The sequence below is a fragment of the Symsagittifera roscoffensis genome, chromosome 2 (assembly GCF_963678635.1).
Source record: "Symsagittifera roscoffensis chromosome 2, txSymRosc1.1, whole genome shotgun sequence".
NCBI lineage: Eukaryota > Metazoa > Xenacoelomorpha > Acoela > Convolutidae > Symsagittifera > Symsagittifera roscoffensis.
In genome coordinates this window covers 34,182,683-34,200,570 of record NC_087063.1, presented here as the reverse complement: position 1 = coordinate 34,200,570, position 17,888 = coordinate 34,182,683, and the positions used below count along the sequence as shown (strand labels likewise).

General features: G+C 34.3%; 2 protein-coding genes across 2 annotated transcripts in view; one reads left to right on the top strand and one right to left on the bottom strand.

Annotated features, from left to right (window-relative positions):
• Positions 1–17,888, bottom strand: part of LOC134840652 (pre-mRNA-splicing factor ISY1 homolog) — a 360,405-nt gene that overhangs the window by 39,659 nt on the left and 302,858 nt on the right. The window lies entirely within an intron of this gene.
• Positions 1–17,888, top strand: part of LOC134840649 (very-long-chain (3R)-3-hydroxyacyl-CoA dehydratase 3-like) — a 237,496-nt gene that overhangs the window by 45,189 nt on the left and 174,419 nt on the right. The window lies entirely within an intron of this gene.

Genomic DNA, 17,888 nt, shown 5'->3' with positions numbered 1-17,888 from the left:
AGCAGGACGACAGAACTAAAATATTTTCTTTAATCCATCTTACCGACTCTTGGTGTACGAGACTCTTGGTGTAAAAGCTAATTGGCGAAAAGTACCAGAAAATTGAAAGTATGCAAAAATTTACTCTTATCATAATCAATACTTCAATGTTTACCGGAAGAAAAGTTCGGAACCTTTTCCCAAAATAAAAAGGCTCATCTGGGTTATGTTGAGACACGAATTCTTTGAGATTCTCCATCACAATGTAAGAATCATCGTCTACTTTGATGAACCAATCAAAATCCTCCAGAAAGTTTTCTCTAAAGTACAAAATTGACTCTCTTGTTTTCGACCATAATCCACGTCGACCAGGTCTACCACAGACAATTACCGAGTACCAATCTTTGCCCTTGACTTCGGTGTCGCAAAAGAAAACCAGTTTGTCACAGCGTTTCCCCCACGTGCTCATAATAGCGTCGGCTCGCTCTTTAAATCGCTTCTCGTATGTGATCAGAGCACAGAAAACCCGCGAGGGGTACCTTCCAAGGTTGGAACTGCGAGTTGAGCCTAAACGTGCATCTGAAACGGCAAATTGCTCTGTTGTTATTGTTGGAAAACAATCACTTAGATTCAATTTTATGCAAAAAAGTCAAAATAGATCCAATTTTAGATTCAATTTTATGCAAAAAAGCTAAAATTTGATATTCCGATGCTTAACTGACACGGACTTTCATGTTTTTTTGAAGACGCTTTTGACTACCAGAGACACTTTGATGGGATAGGGCAGAATTTTAATTTTTCTGAACAGTCATCTGATCGGATTAAAGAAAGTTGTTCAGGACATGCACTTGGCAACCGTGCAAACTTTTCAGCAAACTGCTCAGCGTAACGGTCAAAAAATCTTGAGAAATCCATACACTGCAAGTTTTTGTGTGTTTAAAAACAGCACCAAAAAGTTTTTTCGTATCATTCAGCAAAATAAATCTTAAAATATAAATGGATCTTAAAATGTAGGTACAACATTGAACAAGAATGTCCGATCACAGCAGAGAGTGTCCGATCACAGTAATCACATTGTCCATTGCTCAAATTTGCACAAGAACTTTCCTATTTTTTTCTACTTTTTTTAGCAACAGCTGACATTGAGCTTCGGTATAGTTAGCTAGTTTTAGTCTAAATATTCTGAAGAAACCGCAAAATTAGATTGGATGTGATTCTACTGATCAACTTCAAAAATGGATTATTCCGGTCAATTTTTTTTCGACGACTATTTCGCTCCTTGAAACCTTGAAACTTTTTGTCAGATCAAAGGATTAAAAACTGAAGCTTGAAAAATTTTGATTACACTGTGAACAAAATTAAGAGCAAATTTAGGTTTAATGACCATTTTGGACATTTTTTATTTAGAATTTTGACAAAGTTTTTACATCAACCGACAGCAAATGTTCTCAGAATTTTCAATTTGAATGTGTCTGAATATTTAATGTGAAGCACTCACTACACTAGTTGACAAAGCTAAACGCAAATTCAGGTTTTTTTCTCTCTAAAGCTTTAAATTTTAAAGACCATTTTGGACACCCTTTACAAAGAATTTTACCAATTTTTTTACATCGACCAATTGCAAATGATCTAAGGTACCCTCTCTGGAAGACTCAAATTTTGATTTGAAGCACTTACTAGTTTTTTCCGGGTCTCAAAATGCCAGTTTTCACCAATGGTAATAATTTTTCTATGGGAGTGAATTTTTTTTCGAACAAAAAGAAGAGACAAATATGATCATCTTATGTGATACTTTTTAGCCGAGAAGCTTGCGTTGTTCAGCGTGACAACTTTACTCAACTCTATTGTTTCTTATAATGTCTCATCTTATGAAACTGGTGATAACCCGGAAAAAACTAGCAAGTGCTTCAAATTCAAAATTGAGGCTTTCAGAGAGGTTAGTTTAAGTCATTTGCTGTCTGTCGATATGAAAAAATTTGTGTAAGTTCCAAGTAAATATTGTCAAAAATGCTCCCCAAAGTTGGGCATTTTTGAGAGTAAATATCTGAATTTTCGTTTAATTTTGTTCATTATTGTAATATTACTGCCGTAGTCAACTGGCGCAACTTTCAAATCCATTTCATTTATTTTCGTATAACTTACCATCTTTGGAAATTATATAAAATGTTCACCTACCACTTTCCAAGAAAATATATAGACAAATTGTTGATGCAATGAGCACACATAACGTAAAAATGCGAGCAGGTGTAAGCTTCCGAGTGATCCAGTTTATCTTTTCCAAAAACTTTGTCTGCATGTTGGCGGATACGGTCCGGTTTCTCTTCTATAAAGTCAGAATACCACCCACGATTAAATCTGCGAAGTCATCTGAATAATACGCATTCCAATTTGGGCACCGAAGTAGAAAGCATTTTAACAAACAAGGGAATCTTATGGGCATTAAGCACAATAGCTAGCGTGTTTTTGAAAGAAGCAGATCAAGAACCATTTCATTATGCATTGCAACAAACTGTGTTTTTAGAAATTGCGGTAAATTAAGTGCAATTCGGGAGGGAAAACTGCAATGAAAACTTAGTTTTGATTTTAGTTACTGTGAGCATCAAAATAAATTCCATGAGGTCAAACTTACACTGAACAAGGTTCACGTGGTTGCTTCAAACGCAACAAGCCTTTCGTATTTTTGTCGTAAGTCCACAATTTTCGAAAATTCAAGAAGTGCTGGACTCATGATTCGACTGAAAAGGTCAAACAAGGTCCGTTTTCAACTTTTTGATTCAAACGATGGCCGTTTTCAACTTTTTGAGTCGAACGATGGCCGTTTTTGAATTTGCTCGACTATACCGGACAATGTTCGACTTTGATCGACTTTGTTCAACTTTAACGGACGTTGTTCGACTTTGAAAGAATGGGTTCGACTTTACCGCACAATGAACGACTTTGTTCAAGTTTGTTCAAATATAATGGGCATTGTTAGTCTTCGTTCGAGTTTGTTCGACTTTAACGGAAATTAGTCGAATTTGTTCGAATTCGTTCAAAATACCTGACTTTGTTCGGCAAAATGATCGATTTTGTTGGAAAGCGTCGAATCTTGATATCTTCGAAGATAAATTGCCACGCTTTCATCAGGATAAACTGCTCTTTGTCGACAATTCGACTGTTTTTTTCACTAAATTCGAATAGATTTTGCCTACAAAATAAGTATACTTAATAAGAAAAGAATTGTTTTCACAAGCAGCCAAAATCACAATTTTTAGTTTGTAGATTCATATAGGGAATTATTAATTTTAATTAGCAAGCCTTAAATCAATTGGTAATGACCTTGAGTGCGGAAAAAGTGCTATGCTTAGAAAAATCGAGCCGGCTTTCAAAATAATTCGACCCTGTTCCAATCATGATTTGCCTTTGTTTGACTATAGACTTCGCTTGAACCGTCTTACTTTGCGATGAAACTCTGACAATTGTTCAACTGTTTTGGTTAAATTCTGAGTCGAGCATTTCAGCCCTGGTTTGTTATCGGTTATTTGCAAATAAAATTTTCTGACGTTGTTTTTTGTGCTAAATTGAAATTCTAGAGCTAAAAGGTTGCAGAAATATTAACTTGAGTTTGATGAGTAAACATTGTGAGTAAAATGAGCGAAGTATCAAATTGAACGATTTTATATTATGAAAACGATTTTATGTTGTCAAAAGTCCGGCTAACAGTAACTTGCATCCGATTAGATCTTTGCAATGATGAAAAAATCATATCAACATAAATGAATCGAATGACAAACGGTACTGGTCCTTGGACTACACCTGACAACCCAAAGTCAGGGTGACCACTTCGGGCGTGAAAAAATACAGACTCTGAAATGTGACAACTATCCTGAATACGCAGCGAAAACTAGTATTCCACAAAAAATTTATTTCGAATGATAGTTTAAATTACAACAAAAAAGAACAAAATGATTATTTCAAGATCACGTTCACAATCTTCGCTGAAATGTCATCTGATCGGGAATTAATTCCCCTTTGTTCGTTTTGGAGTCGCTCTTTCTTCTCCTTGATATTTTGAAGGACTTTTTCGGCTTCTGCCAATTCTTTTTCTGTTTCTGACAGTTCACGCTTGAGGACTTTTGACGATCTCCGTTGGTAAATACCAATTTGCCGACGCAACTCGTTGCTTTTCACTTTCAATTTGTCTTTCTCTTTCATGCGCTGCTTCTCAGATTCCTTATAAAGATGGCTTGCTGCAGACATCTGATTCAGAAGAATTTGGGGCGGAATGTATTTCTCAAAGGACTCTCTGTCGAAGAAATCAGAAACAAATCTTAGACTGTCGTAAAGATCAGCGCCAGTTTCTGGTTGAAAAACGCCCTCGCTAAATTTCATTTTCGAAAATCCGGCTTCGACAATCATGTTATGAGGAATAACTATTTTTATATATTGCACGAGACGGCGAAGAGTGGGAGAGGTTGAAAGGAGAGACTGAGTAAACATGGCGTCAAGGGAAGCTTCAGTGGTGTGTTCCAGACGAACACTAGCAAGCTCATCTAATGCTTTGACTCCGTTGCAATGCACGTACTTGCATAGGTTACCCAAAACTCTGATATACTTGTCGGAACTCTGCGTTTCATATATAATATAGCATCTGCGAACGATCGGAGAAAGAAGAAACGGCGAAAATTGGTCAAGAAGTCGATGGAGCTTTTGCTCATTGTACTGTGACCAGAGCAGTTGTATGGCTTTAACATCATATTCGGATAGTTGATCCAGAGCAACTTGTATATGTTCGTATTCCGTGACATGGAGCGCGGATGATTTGTTAGGAAATCTTAGGGGCTTTCCGGTTTTAGTGTCATACAAATTTGAAACATAACCTGCTGGAGAAAGAATGAGAGAATGGCCAAGTCTGTTGAGTAGTTTCTTGATTAGTTCCAACATTTTCCCAAGGCAACCGTATAAACTCAATGAAGGAGTTTGAACCTCTTTGGTGAACGAATAAATGGGGGTTGTGTGCACAATAAATTGGTCAAGGTGGACAACAAATGTCTTGTCTCTGAAATATGACAGTAACTCTCGGTCGTTTGAAGAATTAATAATTTTTCTGAGCAATGGAAACTGATGGCATACGCTGTCCAAAACGGTAAACAAAGAAAGAAATCTAGTGGGACAGTAGTCACTGATGCGATTCAGCCCTAGCAGGCTCTCCGATTGTTGAATTAGCGACTCATAATGTTTAGCGCAGTTATTAGCGCAGTTATCTGTCATAATGTACGCCAAATTGACAAGTTCCAGTTTAAATTTGTCCAGTACAGAGATAGTTGCTTCGTAGAGGGAATTCGAGTCTACCATCCTCAGCGACTGCAATGACTGGGTGTTCGATGGCGAAGATAAAAACTCGTCAATATCAAACTGAACATTTAATTTAACTCAATGGTTGACAAGTACCGCGGTCTACGTTCGTTTGAGTGGTCGAAATGAACGACCCAAAATTCCAATCTCACTTTGTTGTGATAACTGCTTTCATCCACGTGTATTCCGTATAATTTCCCTTTCAACCTATCAATGACCTCGGAACGGGCGAATGGTGCCAGTGCGTGAACAAGCAAATATCGCGCCTTGGTTCGCCCACAACAAATTCTGGCAAAACGGGAATCTGGAAACATCACCGAATACAAATAACGCTTTCGGGACACACAGTCACTGCTTCGAAACGAGCCACCATCCAAAGCAATTCGAAGAACGTGGTAAAATGTGACTCTCAACCGCCCTGAGTCGTCGTCAACAATGGAGACCAGCGAGTTTCGAATAGAAGGCTGTCTAGGAAGCGCCGCTGCAGCATCGATATGGATTTTCTGCTTCTCATGTTGCCCCAACTGAATCTCACCATTGCGCACACTGATCAACTTCCCGTCTAACGAGCACTTTGCCTGTTCCGGCCGACCGGGCACAGCCGCAGCCCATCGGTATTTTTCTCGCATCTGCTGAGAGAAGACACATGGCATATCTGAAACATATTTAACATTGGTAGGAACCCTGATTAAAGCAGAATGTCAATGAAAACTTTGCCCAGCAATAAAATACAGACCAATGTAAAAAAACAGACTTTTTACAGACTTTACAGACCGGTCTGTAATTACAGACCAAGCGGTCACCCTGCCCAAAGTGATCAACTGAGGGGTTGAGATTCACAATCAATGACCATCAAACTACAAAAACGAATCAAAACAAGAATCGCAATTTGCTGTTAAAGTGTAGCACAATAAATTCCGACCACACAATATTTTAAAACAAAAAGTAACACTGGACCAGCTTTTGTTTAAAATGAGCCTGTAAACCGATTCAACATCCTATCGTTAACTGTTAAATTGACAACTAAAACAAAAAATGAAAACATTTTCGAAAATTTTTTGGGAATGTTTTAATTGTCAGTTTAACAGTTTACGATAGGATGTTGAATCGGTTTACAGGCTCATTTTTAACAAACACTGGTTCAGTGTTACTTTTTTTTTTATATTGCGTGGTCAGGTAGCTGAGTCTTTGAATTTGAGAATTGGGGTGAGAACAATTATCATTTGTGAGTATTCCAATAAACTGAAGCATTTTCCTTCTTTATTCATCAAAATTTGATGTTTCAACTTATTTTTCAGAAGAAAAACCGTTTTTCGGAAAAAAGTCAAAAAGGTTCAAAAATGACAAAAATCCCAAAAACCCTAAGGACTAAAAAACACCCAATTTAAATTGGAACATCCAAATTTGATGATTAAAGAAAGAAAAGGCTTCAATTTTTTGGAAAACTCACAAATCATAAATGTTCTCACCCCAATTCTTAAATTCAGAGACTGTGCTAGATTGAAAACACAGAACGATCGTTTAATTAGAATTTGTTTGACAATGAATTTTTTTATTTTCGATGAAGAATTATGGCAATTGGATCAAAAACAGTGCAGAAATGTGTTTAGGATCAAAACTGTAGTACAGTGCTGATTTAAATTATCCGGACAAAACGAACAAAACTTAAAATTTCAAACACGTTTTTCTCGAATTGGGTTAAGAATAGACAAAATCTGAACAGAACAATCAGAATTAGTTCGGCGCAAATTCTTTTCGCCGAAACTATTAACCAAAATATCACCTTAAAAATGGTTCATTTTGGGTTTTCCTAATTAATTAAAACTTACGCTGAAACTAATTTGGTAATTGATGAGATAATTATATCACAAGAAACATATTACACATCCCAACAATTTTCTACGAGGCTTAAATTTCCAAACACCCGTATAAGTGAAAATATTTTCATGTAATAACCAAGAAAAATGATTTTCACTAAAGGAAACCCAAAAACTTTGCTTAGAAACATATTTTAAACAATTTAATCAAATTTTTGGAGTTTAACTTTAAAAGAAATTCGTTGAACTGTGTAAAATGCTTCTTGTGATATAATTATCTCATCAATTACCGAATTAGTTTCAGATTATTTAGAAAAACCCGAATAGAATCATTGTTAGTGTAAGAGTTTGGTTGAGATTTTCGGAGAAAAAAGTGCACCATACTAATTCTGACGAAAATTTTAGTAAAGTTTGTTCCATTCACATTTCCCCTAATCCTAACCCAATACGAGAAAAACGTGTTTGAAATATCGCTTTTTGTTCGTTTTGCCCTGATAATTTAAGTCAGCACTGTCTTACAGTTTTTATCCTGAATACGTTATTGTGCTGTAATTGTTCCAATCACTAAAATTCCTCAAATTCATAAGAAAGTCAAAAATCTTCAATGACGACAAAAAATTCTCATTTAATTGATTGATTTGAGTTTTTTCTTATCAGCAGAGTCTCTGACGTCAAGAATTGGGGTGAGAACTTTGATCATTTGTGAGTTTTCAAAACAAATGAAGCACTTTCTTTCTTCAATCATCAAAATTTAAATTAGGTTTATTTTAGCCTTAAGGGTTTTTAGGATGCTCGTCAATTTTGAACATTTTGAATTTTATTCCGAAAAACTGTTTCGTATTAGATAAATTGAGTGAATTCTTACTGGTTTTTCCTGATTCTGTTTATCTCTGCCGCCACTGTAATTCTCGAAAAGGTTCGGTTTTTCAAGCTACAGCTGCATCTGAATCCAAATTTGAATTCAAAAACTTAGTCTTTTAGCAAAACGTTTTTATTCAAGGTATTGATCGTTCGATGTTCAAGACTGGGTTAACAACTCATATTGAGATGAATTAAGCCTCTGGCTCAATTCCTTCTTCCGAAGGTCGAAAAAACGACAGAGAGAATTTTTTGAGTGCTTTTTCTCTTCGCAAGCGAAATTACCTCTTTTTGAGGAAAAGGTTTAATTTATCTCAAAATGAATTGTTAACCCAGTCTTGAACATCTAGCGATCAATACCTTGAATAAAACTTTTCGCAAAAAGACAAAGTTTTGGAATTCAAATTTGGATTCAGATGCAGCTGTAGCTTGGAAAATCGAACCTTTTCCAGAACTGCAGTGGCAGCAGAGATAAACAGAATCAGGAAAAACAAGTTAGGAATCACTCAATTTATCTAAAAAAAACGGTTTTTGGAACAAAATTCAAAATGTTCAAAAAAGACGAGAATCCAGAAAAAACTAAAGACTAAAAAAACCTAATTCAAGTTGTAACATCAAATTTCGACAATTAAAGAAGGAAAATGCTTCAATTTTATGAAATACTCACAATTGATCAAAGTACTCACCCCAATTCTTATATTCAGAGAAAAAACTCAAATCGATCAATGAATTTAAAGTTTTTTTGATCTTGAAAATTTTCGATTTTCCTATGAATTTGAAGAGTTAAGGTAATTGGAGCAATCACAGCAAAAAAAAACATATTAAGGATAGAAACTGTAGCCTTGTGCTGATTTATATTATCCGGGCAAAACGAACAAAACTTGAAATTTCAAACACATTGATCTCGAATTGGATTAAAATTGGACAAAATTTGAAGAGAACAAAAGTTGCTTGGAATTTCATCAGAACTAGTTTTGTGCAATTTTTTCCCAAAATTCTCAACCAAAATTTCACTTTAAAAATTGGTCACTTTAGGTTTTCCTAATTAACCAAAACTCAAGCCGAAATTATTTTGTTAATTGATGAAATAATAATTGCACAAGAAGCCTATTACACATCCCAACAAAGTTCTACAAGGAATAAAGCTCCAAAAACCCGTATAAGTGAAAATATTTCCATTTAATAACCAAGAAAATTGAATTTTACAGTATGAGATCCAAAAACATGTTCTAAACTTTTAAGTCCAATTTTTGGAGTTTAACTCTGGGAGAACTTTGTTGGGCTGTGTAAGAGGCTTCTTGTGATATAATAATCCCATCAATTAACAAAGTAAATTCAGCCTAATTTTTGATTAATTAGAAAAATCCAAAATGACCCATTTCTAGGGTAAAACTTTGTTGAGAGTTTCGGAAAAAAAACGCACCGAAGTATACCTGACGAAATTCTAAGCAATTTTTTCTGTTCAAGTTTTGTCTGATCTGAACCCAATTCGAGAGAATCGTGTTTGAAAATTCAAGTTTAGTTCGTTTTTTCCGGATATTTTAAATCAGCACTGTACCACAGCTTTGATCCTAAATACATTGCTGCGCTGTAAAGGATCCAATTATCACAATTCTTCAATTTCATTGGAAAATCAAAGGTGTTCATTGTCAAACAAATCTAAAATAAATGATCGATTTGAGTTTTCAATGATCAGCAGAATCTCTGAATTTAAGAACTGGGGTGAGAACAAGTATCATTGAAGTATTTTCCCAAAAATTGAAGCATTTGTCTTCTTTAAATTATCCGGACAAAACGAACAAAACTTAAAATTTCAAACAAGTTTTTCTCGAATTGGGTTAAGAATAGACAAAATCTGAACAGAACAATCAGAATTAGTTCGGCGCAAATTCTTTTCGCCGAATTTATTAACCAAAATATCACCTTAAAAATGGTTCATTTTGGGTTTTCCTAATTAATTAAAACTTACGCTGAAACTAATTTGGTAATTGATGAGATAATTATATCACAAGAAACATATTACACATCCCAACAATTTTCTACGAGGCTTAAATCTCCAAACACCCGTATAAGAGAAAATATTTTCATGTAATAACCAAGAAAAATGATTTTCACTAAAGGAAACCCAAAAACTTTGCTTAGAAACATATTTTAAACAATTTAATCAAATTTTTGGAGTTTAACTTTGAAAGAAATTCGTTGAACTGTGTAAAATGCTTCTTGTGATATAATTATCTCATCAATTACCGAATTAGTTTCAGATTATTTAGAAAAAACCGAATAGAATCATTGTTAGTGTAAGAGTTTGGTTGAGATTTTCGGAGAAAAAAGTGCACCATACTAATTCTGACAAAAATTTTAGTAAAGTTTGTTCCATTCACATTTCCCCTAATCCTAACCCAATACGAGAAAAACGTGTTTGAAAAATCGCTTTTTGTTCCTTTTGCCCTGATAATTTAAGTCAGCACTGTCTTACAGTTTTTATCCTGAATACGTTTTTGTGCTGTAATTGTTCCAATCACTAAAATTCCTCAAATTCAAAAGAAAGGCAAAAATCTTCAATGACGACCAAAAATTCTCATTTAATTGATTGATTTGAGTTCTTTCTTATCAGCAGAGTCTCTGACGTCAAGAATTGGGGTGAGAACTTTGATCATTTGTGAGTTTTCAAAACAAATGAAGCACTTTCTTTCTTCAATCATCAAAATTTAAATTAGGTTTATTTTAGCCTTAAGGGTTTTTAGGATGCTCGTCAATTTTGAACATTTTGAATTTTATTCCGAAAAACTGTTTCGTATTAGATAAATTGAGTGAATTCTTACTGGTTTTTCCTGATTCTGTTTATCTCTGCCGCCACTGTAGTTCTCGAAAAGGTTCGGTTTTTCAAGCTACAGCTGCATCTGAATCCAAATTTGAATTCAAAAACTTTGTCTTTTAGCAAAACGTTTTTATTCAAGGTATTGATCGTTCGATGTTCATGACTGGGTTAACAACTCATATTGAGATGAATTAAGCCTCTGGCTCAATTCCTTCTTCCGAAGGTCGAATAAACGACAGAGAGAATTTTTTGAGTGCTTTTTCTCTTCGCAAGCGAAATTACCTCTTTTTGAGGAAAAGGTTTAATTTATCTCAAAATGAATTGTTAACCCAGTCTTGAACATCTAGCGATCAATACCTTGAATAAAACTTTTTGCAAAAAGACAAAGTTTTGGAATTCAAATTTGGATTTAGATGCAGCTGTAGCTTGGAAAATTGAACCTTTTCCAGAACTGCAGTGGCAGCAGAGAAAAACAGAATCAGGAATAACAAGTTAGGAATCACTCAATTTATCTAAAACGAAACGGTTTTCGGAACAAAATTTAAAATGTTCAAAAAAGACGAGAATCCAGAAAAAACTAAAGACTAAAAAAACCTAATTCAAGTTGTAACATCAAATTTTGACGATTAAAGAAGGAAAATGCTTCAATTTTATGAAATACTCACAATTGATCAAAGTACTCACCCCAATTCTTATATTCAGAGAAAAAACTCAAATCGATCAATGAATTTAAAGTTTTTTTGATCTTGAAAACTGTCGATTTTCCTATAAATTTGAAGAGTTAAGGTAATTGGAGCAATCACAGCAAAAAAAACATATTAAGGATAGAAACTGTAGCCTTGTGCTGATTTATATTATCCGGGCAAAACGAACAAAACTTGAAATTTCAAACACAATGATCTCGAATTGGATTAAAATTGGACAAAATTTGAAGAGAACAAAAGTTGCTTGGAATTTCATCAGAACTAGTTTTGTGCAATTTTTTCCCAAAATTCTCAACCAAAATTTCACCTTAAAAATTGGTCACTTTAGGTTTTCCTAATTAACAAAAACTCAAGCCGAAATTATTTTGTTAATTGATGAAATAATAATTGCACAAGAAGCCTATTACACATCCCAACAAAATTCTACAAGGAATAAAGCTCCAAAAACCCGTATAAGTGAAAATATTTCCATTTAATAACCAAGAAAAATGAATTTTACAGTATGAGATCCAAAAACATGTTCTAAACTATTAAGTCCAATTTTTGGAGTTTAACTCTGGGAGAACTTTGTTGGGCTGTGTAAGAGGCTTCTTGTGATATAATAATCCCATCAATTAACAAAGTAAATTCAGCCTAATTTTTGATTAATTAGAAAAATCCAAAATGACCCATTTCTAGGGTAAGACTTTGTTGAGAGTTTCGGAAAAAAACGCACCGAAGTATATCTGACGAAATTCTAAGCAATTTTTTCTGTTCAAGTTTTGTCTGATCTGAACCCAATTCGAGAAAATCGTGTTTTAAAATTCAAGTTTAGTTCGTTTTTTCTGGATATTTTAAATCAGCACTGTACCACAGCTTTGATCCTAAATACATTGCTGCGCTGTAAATGATCCAATTATCACAATTCTTCAATTTCATTGGAAAATCAAAGGTGTTCATTGTCAAACAAATCTAATATAAATGATCGATTTGAGTTTTCAATGATCAGCAGAATCTCTGAATTTAAGAACTGGGGTGAGAACAAGTATCATTGAAGTATTTTCCCAAAAATTGAAGCATTTGTCTTCTTTAATCATCAAATTTTGATGTTCCAAATTAAATAAGGTTTTTTTAGTCTCAAAGATTTTTTGGATTCTCATCGTTTTTGAATATTTTGAATTTTTTCCAAAAAACTGTTTTGTTTTAGATAAATTAAGTGAATTCTAACTGGTTTTTCCTGATTCTGTTTATCTCTGGCGCCACTGTAGTTCTCGAAAAGTTTCGGTTTTTCAAGCAACAGCTGCATCTGAATCCAAATTTGAATTCAAAAATTTTGTCTTTTAACACAAAAATTGTCTTTCAAGGTATTGATCGTTCGATGTTCAAGACTGGGTTAACAACTCATATTGAGATGAATTAAGCCTCTGGCTCAATTCCTTCTTCCGAAGGTCGAATAAACGACAGAAATTTTTTTTGAGTGCTTCTTCTCTTCGCAAGCAAAATTACGTCTTTTTGTAAAAAAAAAAATCCATTCCTTTGGTCGCTCAATTTTTTGTGGTCGCTCAATTTTGTCGCTCAATGGTCGCTCAATTTTTTGTGGAAATACAGCACCACGTAGGTGGAAGAGATTTGGTGCTCACTGCAAACCGTTTCAAAACATTTACAAAGCTCCAACATTTGGGAAAAAACTCAAAAAGTTTGTAAAAGTAATTGAAATAAAAACTGTTTACAAACCAATAAGTGGTAGAAAAAATCCAAACGTTAAACTGAAGAAGCAATTCAAACGTAGTAAGTAGAACCATTTCTAGAAAAAAACCATCGCTCTCTTGAAGAAAAATTTCGTTCTAAGAAGTGAGTTCGATTCCCCTTAATTTTGGTATGAAGCTTTGAAAATTTCTTCAATGGGAGTTTGGTCCCAGTTTTGAAAACAGTTACACTCATGACTTATTTCTCATTACTTCACCAGATGAAGGAAATTTTGTGTATGAAGTTGAGACGGAAAGCAGACTCATCTTAGATATGGGTGACATTCATCACAAATCGAAGCTTCAATTTTTCAAGGAAAGGTTTTTTGTTGCTTTTCAAAGAAAGAGGATCCTCTTTCTTTGAAAGCAACAAAAAACCTTTACTTGAAAAATTGAAGTTTCGATTTGTGATGAATGTCACCCATATCTAAGATGAGTCTCCTTCCGCCTCAACTTCATACAAAAAATTCCAAACATCATTTTCTAAACTGATGCATTTTCTGAACAATCATTTGATATTGCTACAGTGTTCGAACACTGTAGCAATATCAATTGATTGTTCAGAAAATGCATCAGTTCATAAAAGGATGCATTTGATCTGTTCCTGTGTAGTTTTTTGAACGGTTGATTCTGGAATATTATGGCTTACAACGCCCTTGAAATGTATAATTGGCAGTGACTAAAGAAACAGTTCTTTCCTGCCGTGGATTTAATTTCAAAAGTTTCTGGAAATCCGTTTCTGGAGATCCGTTTTCAGATGCATCAATTTCGCTGGAAACAGTTGTTCGAACACATTCCTCGTCTTTTTGGATCTTGTCAATGAGTGTTTTATTTGTGAAGTGCAGTTTTTTCATTAGCTACAATGTCTCATTGTTGTCGCTTTTTTACAACGAGTAGAAAATGCAATTTAAAGTGTTCAGATGTATTTTCACAAACAGGAAATTCAAACTTTTGATATGGAATCACAACAGGATGCATCTGAGCATAGAAAAAATATTGAGAGTTTTGGAAAAAACTTGAGACATTATGAAAAACTACTAAATGTTCAAACTGAAAAATTCTGAATGGTTACTGAAAGTGATTAATTTTTCTGAATCTTTAGGTTTTTACAATATTTTTTGATTTTATCGTACCTGTTTTGATTCAGTTCAGAAATAAATTGCGAGAAAAAGGAAAAAAAGGTTGCCAAAGTTTTTTTTCCTGGTTATAATTTTTTTTATAAATACGAGACCAGTGATTTTCACAGAAAAAAATATTGTTTGTTTTTTTTAATTTCTCGGGAAATGTAGGCAATCGAATTTTTTGTGGAAAGTTTGGTTACAAAATCTAGCCTAGGGCAGATCTGAAGATACAAACTTTCAACTATAGGCAAGTGTGTGAAACTTATTGAATATTTTGCTTCTATCAAATGATGAGTTAAGCGAAACTCTCCTAAATTTAGAAGACTGAAGAAAGTTGTTTAGAAATGTCATAAGGAAAAAAATGACAATTTTACTCTAGTTTTTAATTTCAAGCAGGAGAAATTTTGTGGAAGGTATTAGATGCATCATTAATCATAAATATTCTTCAAGGCTTGAAGTTTTCTTAGGTGAGGAAGAAAATTTAATTAAAATTTCTGCTGTAAAAGCAATTTAGACATTAACAAGTTTCATTCACCGCTAGTACACGTGAATAAATAAAAAAAATCACTTTCTGGCAAAAAACTTTTCAATAAAAAACAAAAAAAAAGTTTTGAAAATTTTTCATAGAAAACAAAAAAAAGATTATGAAAGTTTCCGCCAAATATGTCTCATCTATAAAACTAGGATGATGATTGTGAAAAAGTTTGTATTTATGAACAACTAGCAAATAATTGGGTTTCTCAGAAATGATACTGAGTTGTATAAGTGAGTGTTATATATTAGAGCTTTAATTTTCATTTTTTGAATAAAACTGGGTTCCACAGATTTTCTGAAATTCAGCATTTAAACTGATTTTGCTGACTTAGTAAATATCTTCTTGGACAGAAATATTTACGTATATTTGTATATAGAACTTAAATAATCTACTTTTTGGACAGATTCTGAGTCTGTTTTGATTGATTTGTGCGTTATTATTTTCAAAATAAGCTTTGTTTTTGAAATTTTTTTCGAGTAATCGGTAGTCGGATTTTTTTGCTGCGTTTCAGCTAGGTTTCAAGATAGTCTTAGCTAGTTTTAGCATTGTTTTTTCCTTTTAGAGAACCAAATAAAATAGCTCAATATAAATCCAACCTTAGTGTATTTTGAAGTTTTAAAAAAAAATGAACAAAAACTATCTTTTTTTTTCAAAATCTCCTATGACTGACTTTACATCGTTGACATTTACCAATTAGATAACACCCGCCAGAATTTTTCCAAAGAAACATTTCTACGCATAAACCCCGCAAATGTCACCCGGGTCGAGATCCCGCTCAAAAGCTGCTCAAGATATGGGCGGTTTGAGCGGTTTTCCAGCAAGATTTGAGCGGTTTGGGCGTTTTTTTTTTGGAAAAACCGCTCAAACCGCTCAAACCGCTCAAATATTGCTTAAAAAACCGCTCAAAAACCGCTAATTTTTTGCGGCGATTTTTGAACGGTTTTTCAAGCAAGATTTGAGCGGTTTTTAAGCGGTTTTTTAGCGGTCTTATAAAGAAAACCGAATAAAACCAACAAAAAGGCCCGGAAAGGTAATGTGATGCTAAGATACAGTTGAAATCGTTTTTTTAGACAATTATGCTCAAAATCTTGCTTCTAAATGAGCGATTTGAGCGGTTTTTGAACGGTTAATCTAAAAAAACCGCTCAAAAACCGCGCAAGATTTGAACGGTTTTTGAGCGGTTTATCTAAAAAACCGCTCAAACAGCTCATTTTGAAGCAAGATTTTGAGCGTAATTGTCTAACAAAACCGCTCAAACCGCTCAAATCTTGCTTCAAATTAGGTGAAAAATCTCGACTTGGGCACTCTTCAACCCTTGTGCAATCACTGAAACCCTATCAATTATAATTTACATCTTGTTACATTATGGGTTTTATTACCAAATAAATATATAGCACGGCAGACCGTAAACCAATAACCTCTCGTATAACATGCGGGTTGCCTTGCACCCCCGCCCCTCGATTAAGCTCCAACTTCTGCTACAAACTAAACTTGATAAACTAAAAACAAGAGAACGAAACAAAATCTTAAATTACTTTAACCAACAAGAAGCTTTTTTTCATCTGAGTATCCTTCTTTGTTAGGAAATTTATCCTTCTTTGAAGGATAATTTGTCTATTATCCTTCTTTCGTTATAAAAAACTATTCTAAGATCCACACAAAATGGCCTAACTCACTAAAAAATACACACTATTTAGGATCTCATTCCAAATTCTATTCTGTTTTTTTTTGCCGATAGTTTAAAGCCTGGCCAGGGATAGTTTTGTCAGCATGCATTATAGACATATTTATTTCGAACATTTTGAGAGGATTCAAAAAGTATCGTAAATACTTCATCTGAACTCAATTGCATGTGGTTTAAAACTTAGTTTATGTGTTCTGGTGTTTGCTCATAATTTTTGTCCCAATCATTGGTCCTAATACAAAACCTTTTTGCTATAGTCAATCGCTGTAAAAAGCATATGAATTAGATGTGATTTCTATAATTTTTTTGCCTGATTGTCGATTGCTCTGTGAGGACATTCAGAGACAAGTATGTCAAGCAGGACTCTGGCCTGGGCAAAGAGTCTGAGCTCGGGTAAGATTGTAAGTTAACTGCCAATTTTATAGAACTTTTGTTTTTCTTAAAAAACATAAAAAAATTCTTCATCTTTAGAGATCCCTTACATCTTATTTTTTTGGGTTAGTTGTCGTCATTAAAATTAAAAACGGCAAAGAAAGTGCAAGTGAGTTAGGACTGGGGTGTATAACTCATAGAGTAATTTCGGATAGGGTACACCGTCTGCTCGTCACGCTATCTTATTTTCGGCCGGATAGATTCGTGCAACTTCTTAGTCTAATACCGATCCTAATCTTACTCTTATACTATCTAGTCTCAGGTTGTTTAACTAGTCTCTGCTAGGCTCAATAGATCTAGGGTATACTGGTTTATTGCGGCTGCTGAAGTGCTCGGGAGAGTCCAACTAATTTCTAAGTTAAATTCAAATCTCTCTGGTGCTGAAATTACAAGTAACTTCAGCACTTACAAATAAGTGGGTTGTTAGTTAGATGGATCATGATTGGTTAATATTAAATACTTTACATTGGTAAAACATTTAATTTATCCAATCATAAAATATAGTTTAGATCAGGTTCCACCCATCCGGGTTTTACAGAGTTTTTTAGAACAGTTCTTCTGTAGTTCAAGGATGGATGATGGACGTTGGTATTTGGCGAACATCATTTTTCTTTTGTTTCCTTTTTGTTAAGGAAGTTCCAGGGATCTGGAATTGAGGACACAAGACGTTGTGTTCTTCTTGTGACAACGACTGAGTCTCTGCAACAGCATCAATTCTGGTTTCAGAATGGTTGGCTATGTCAGGTTTTTCTGTTCTTCGGAGAGAACTTCTTTTGTGTTTGATCTAGCTCGGGAATGGCGTGGAGATTGTGCATGGAGGGGATGCCTGGTTACTCGGATCTGTACGTATACTTGAACATCGAGGTGGTCATTGGTCTAGTT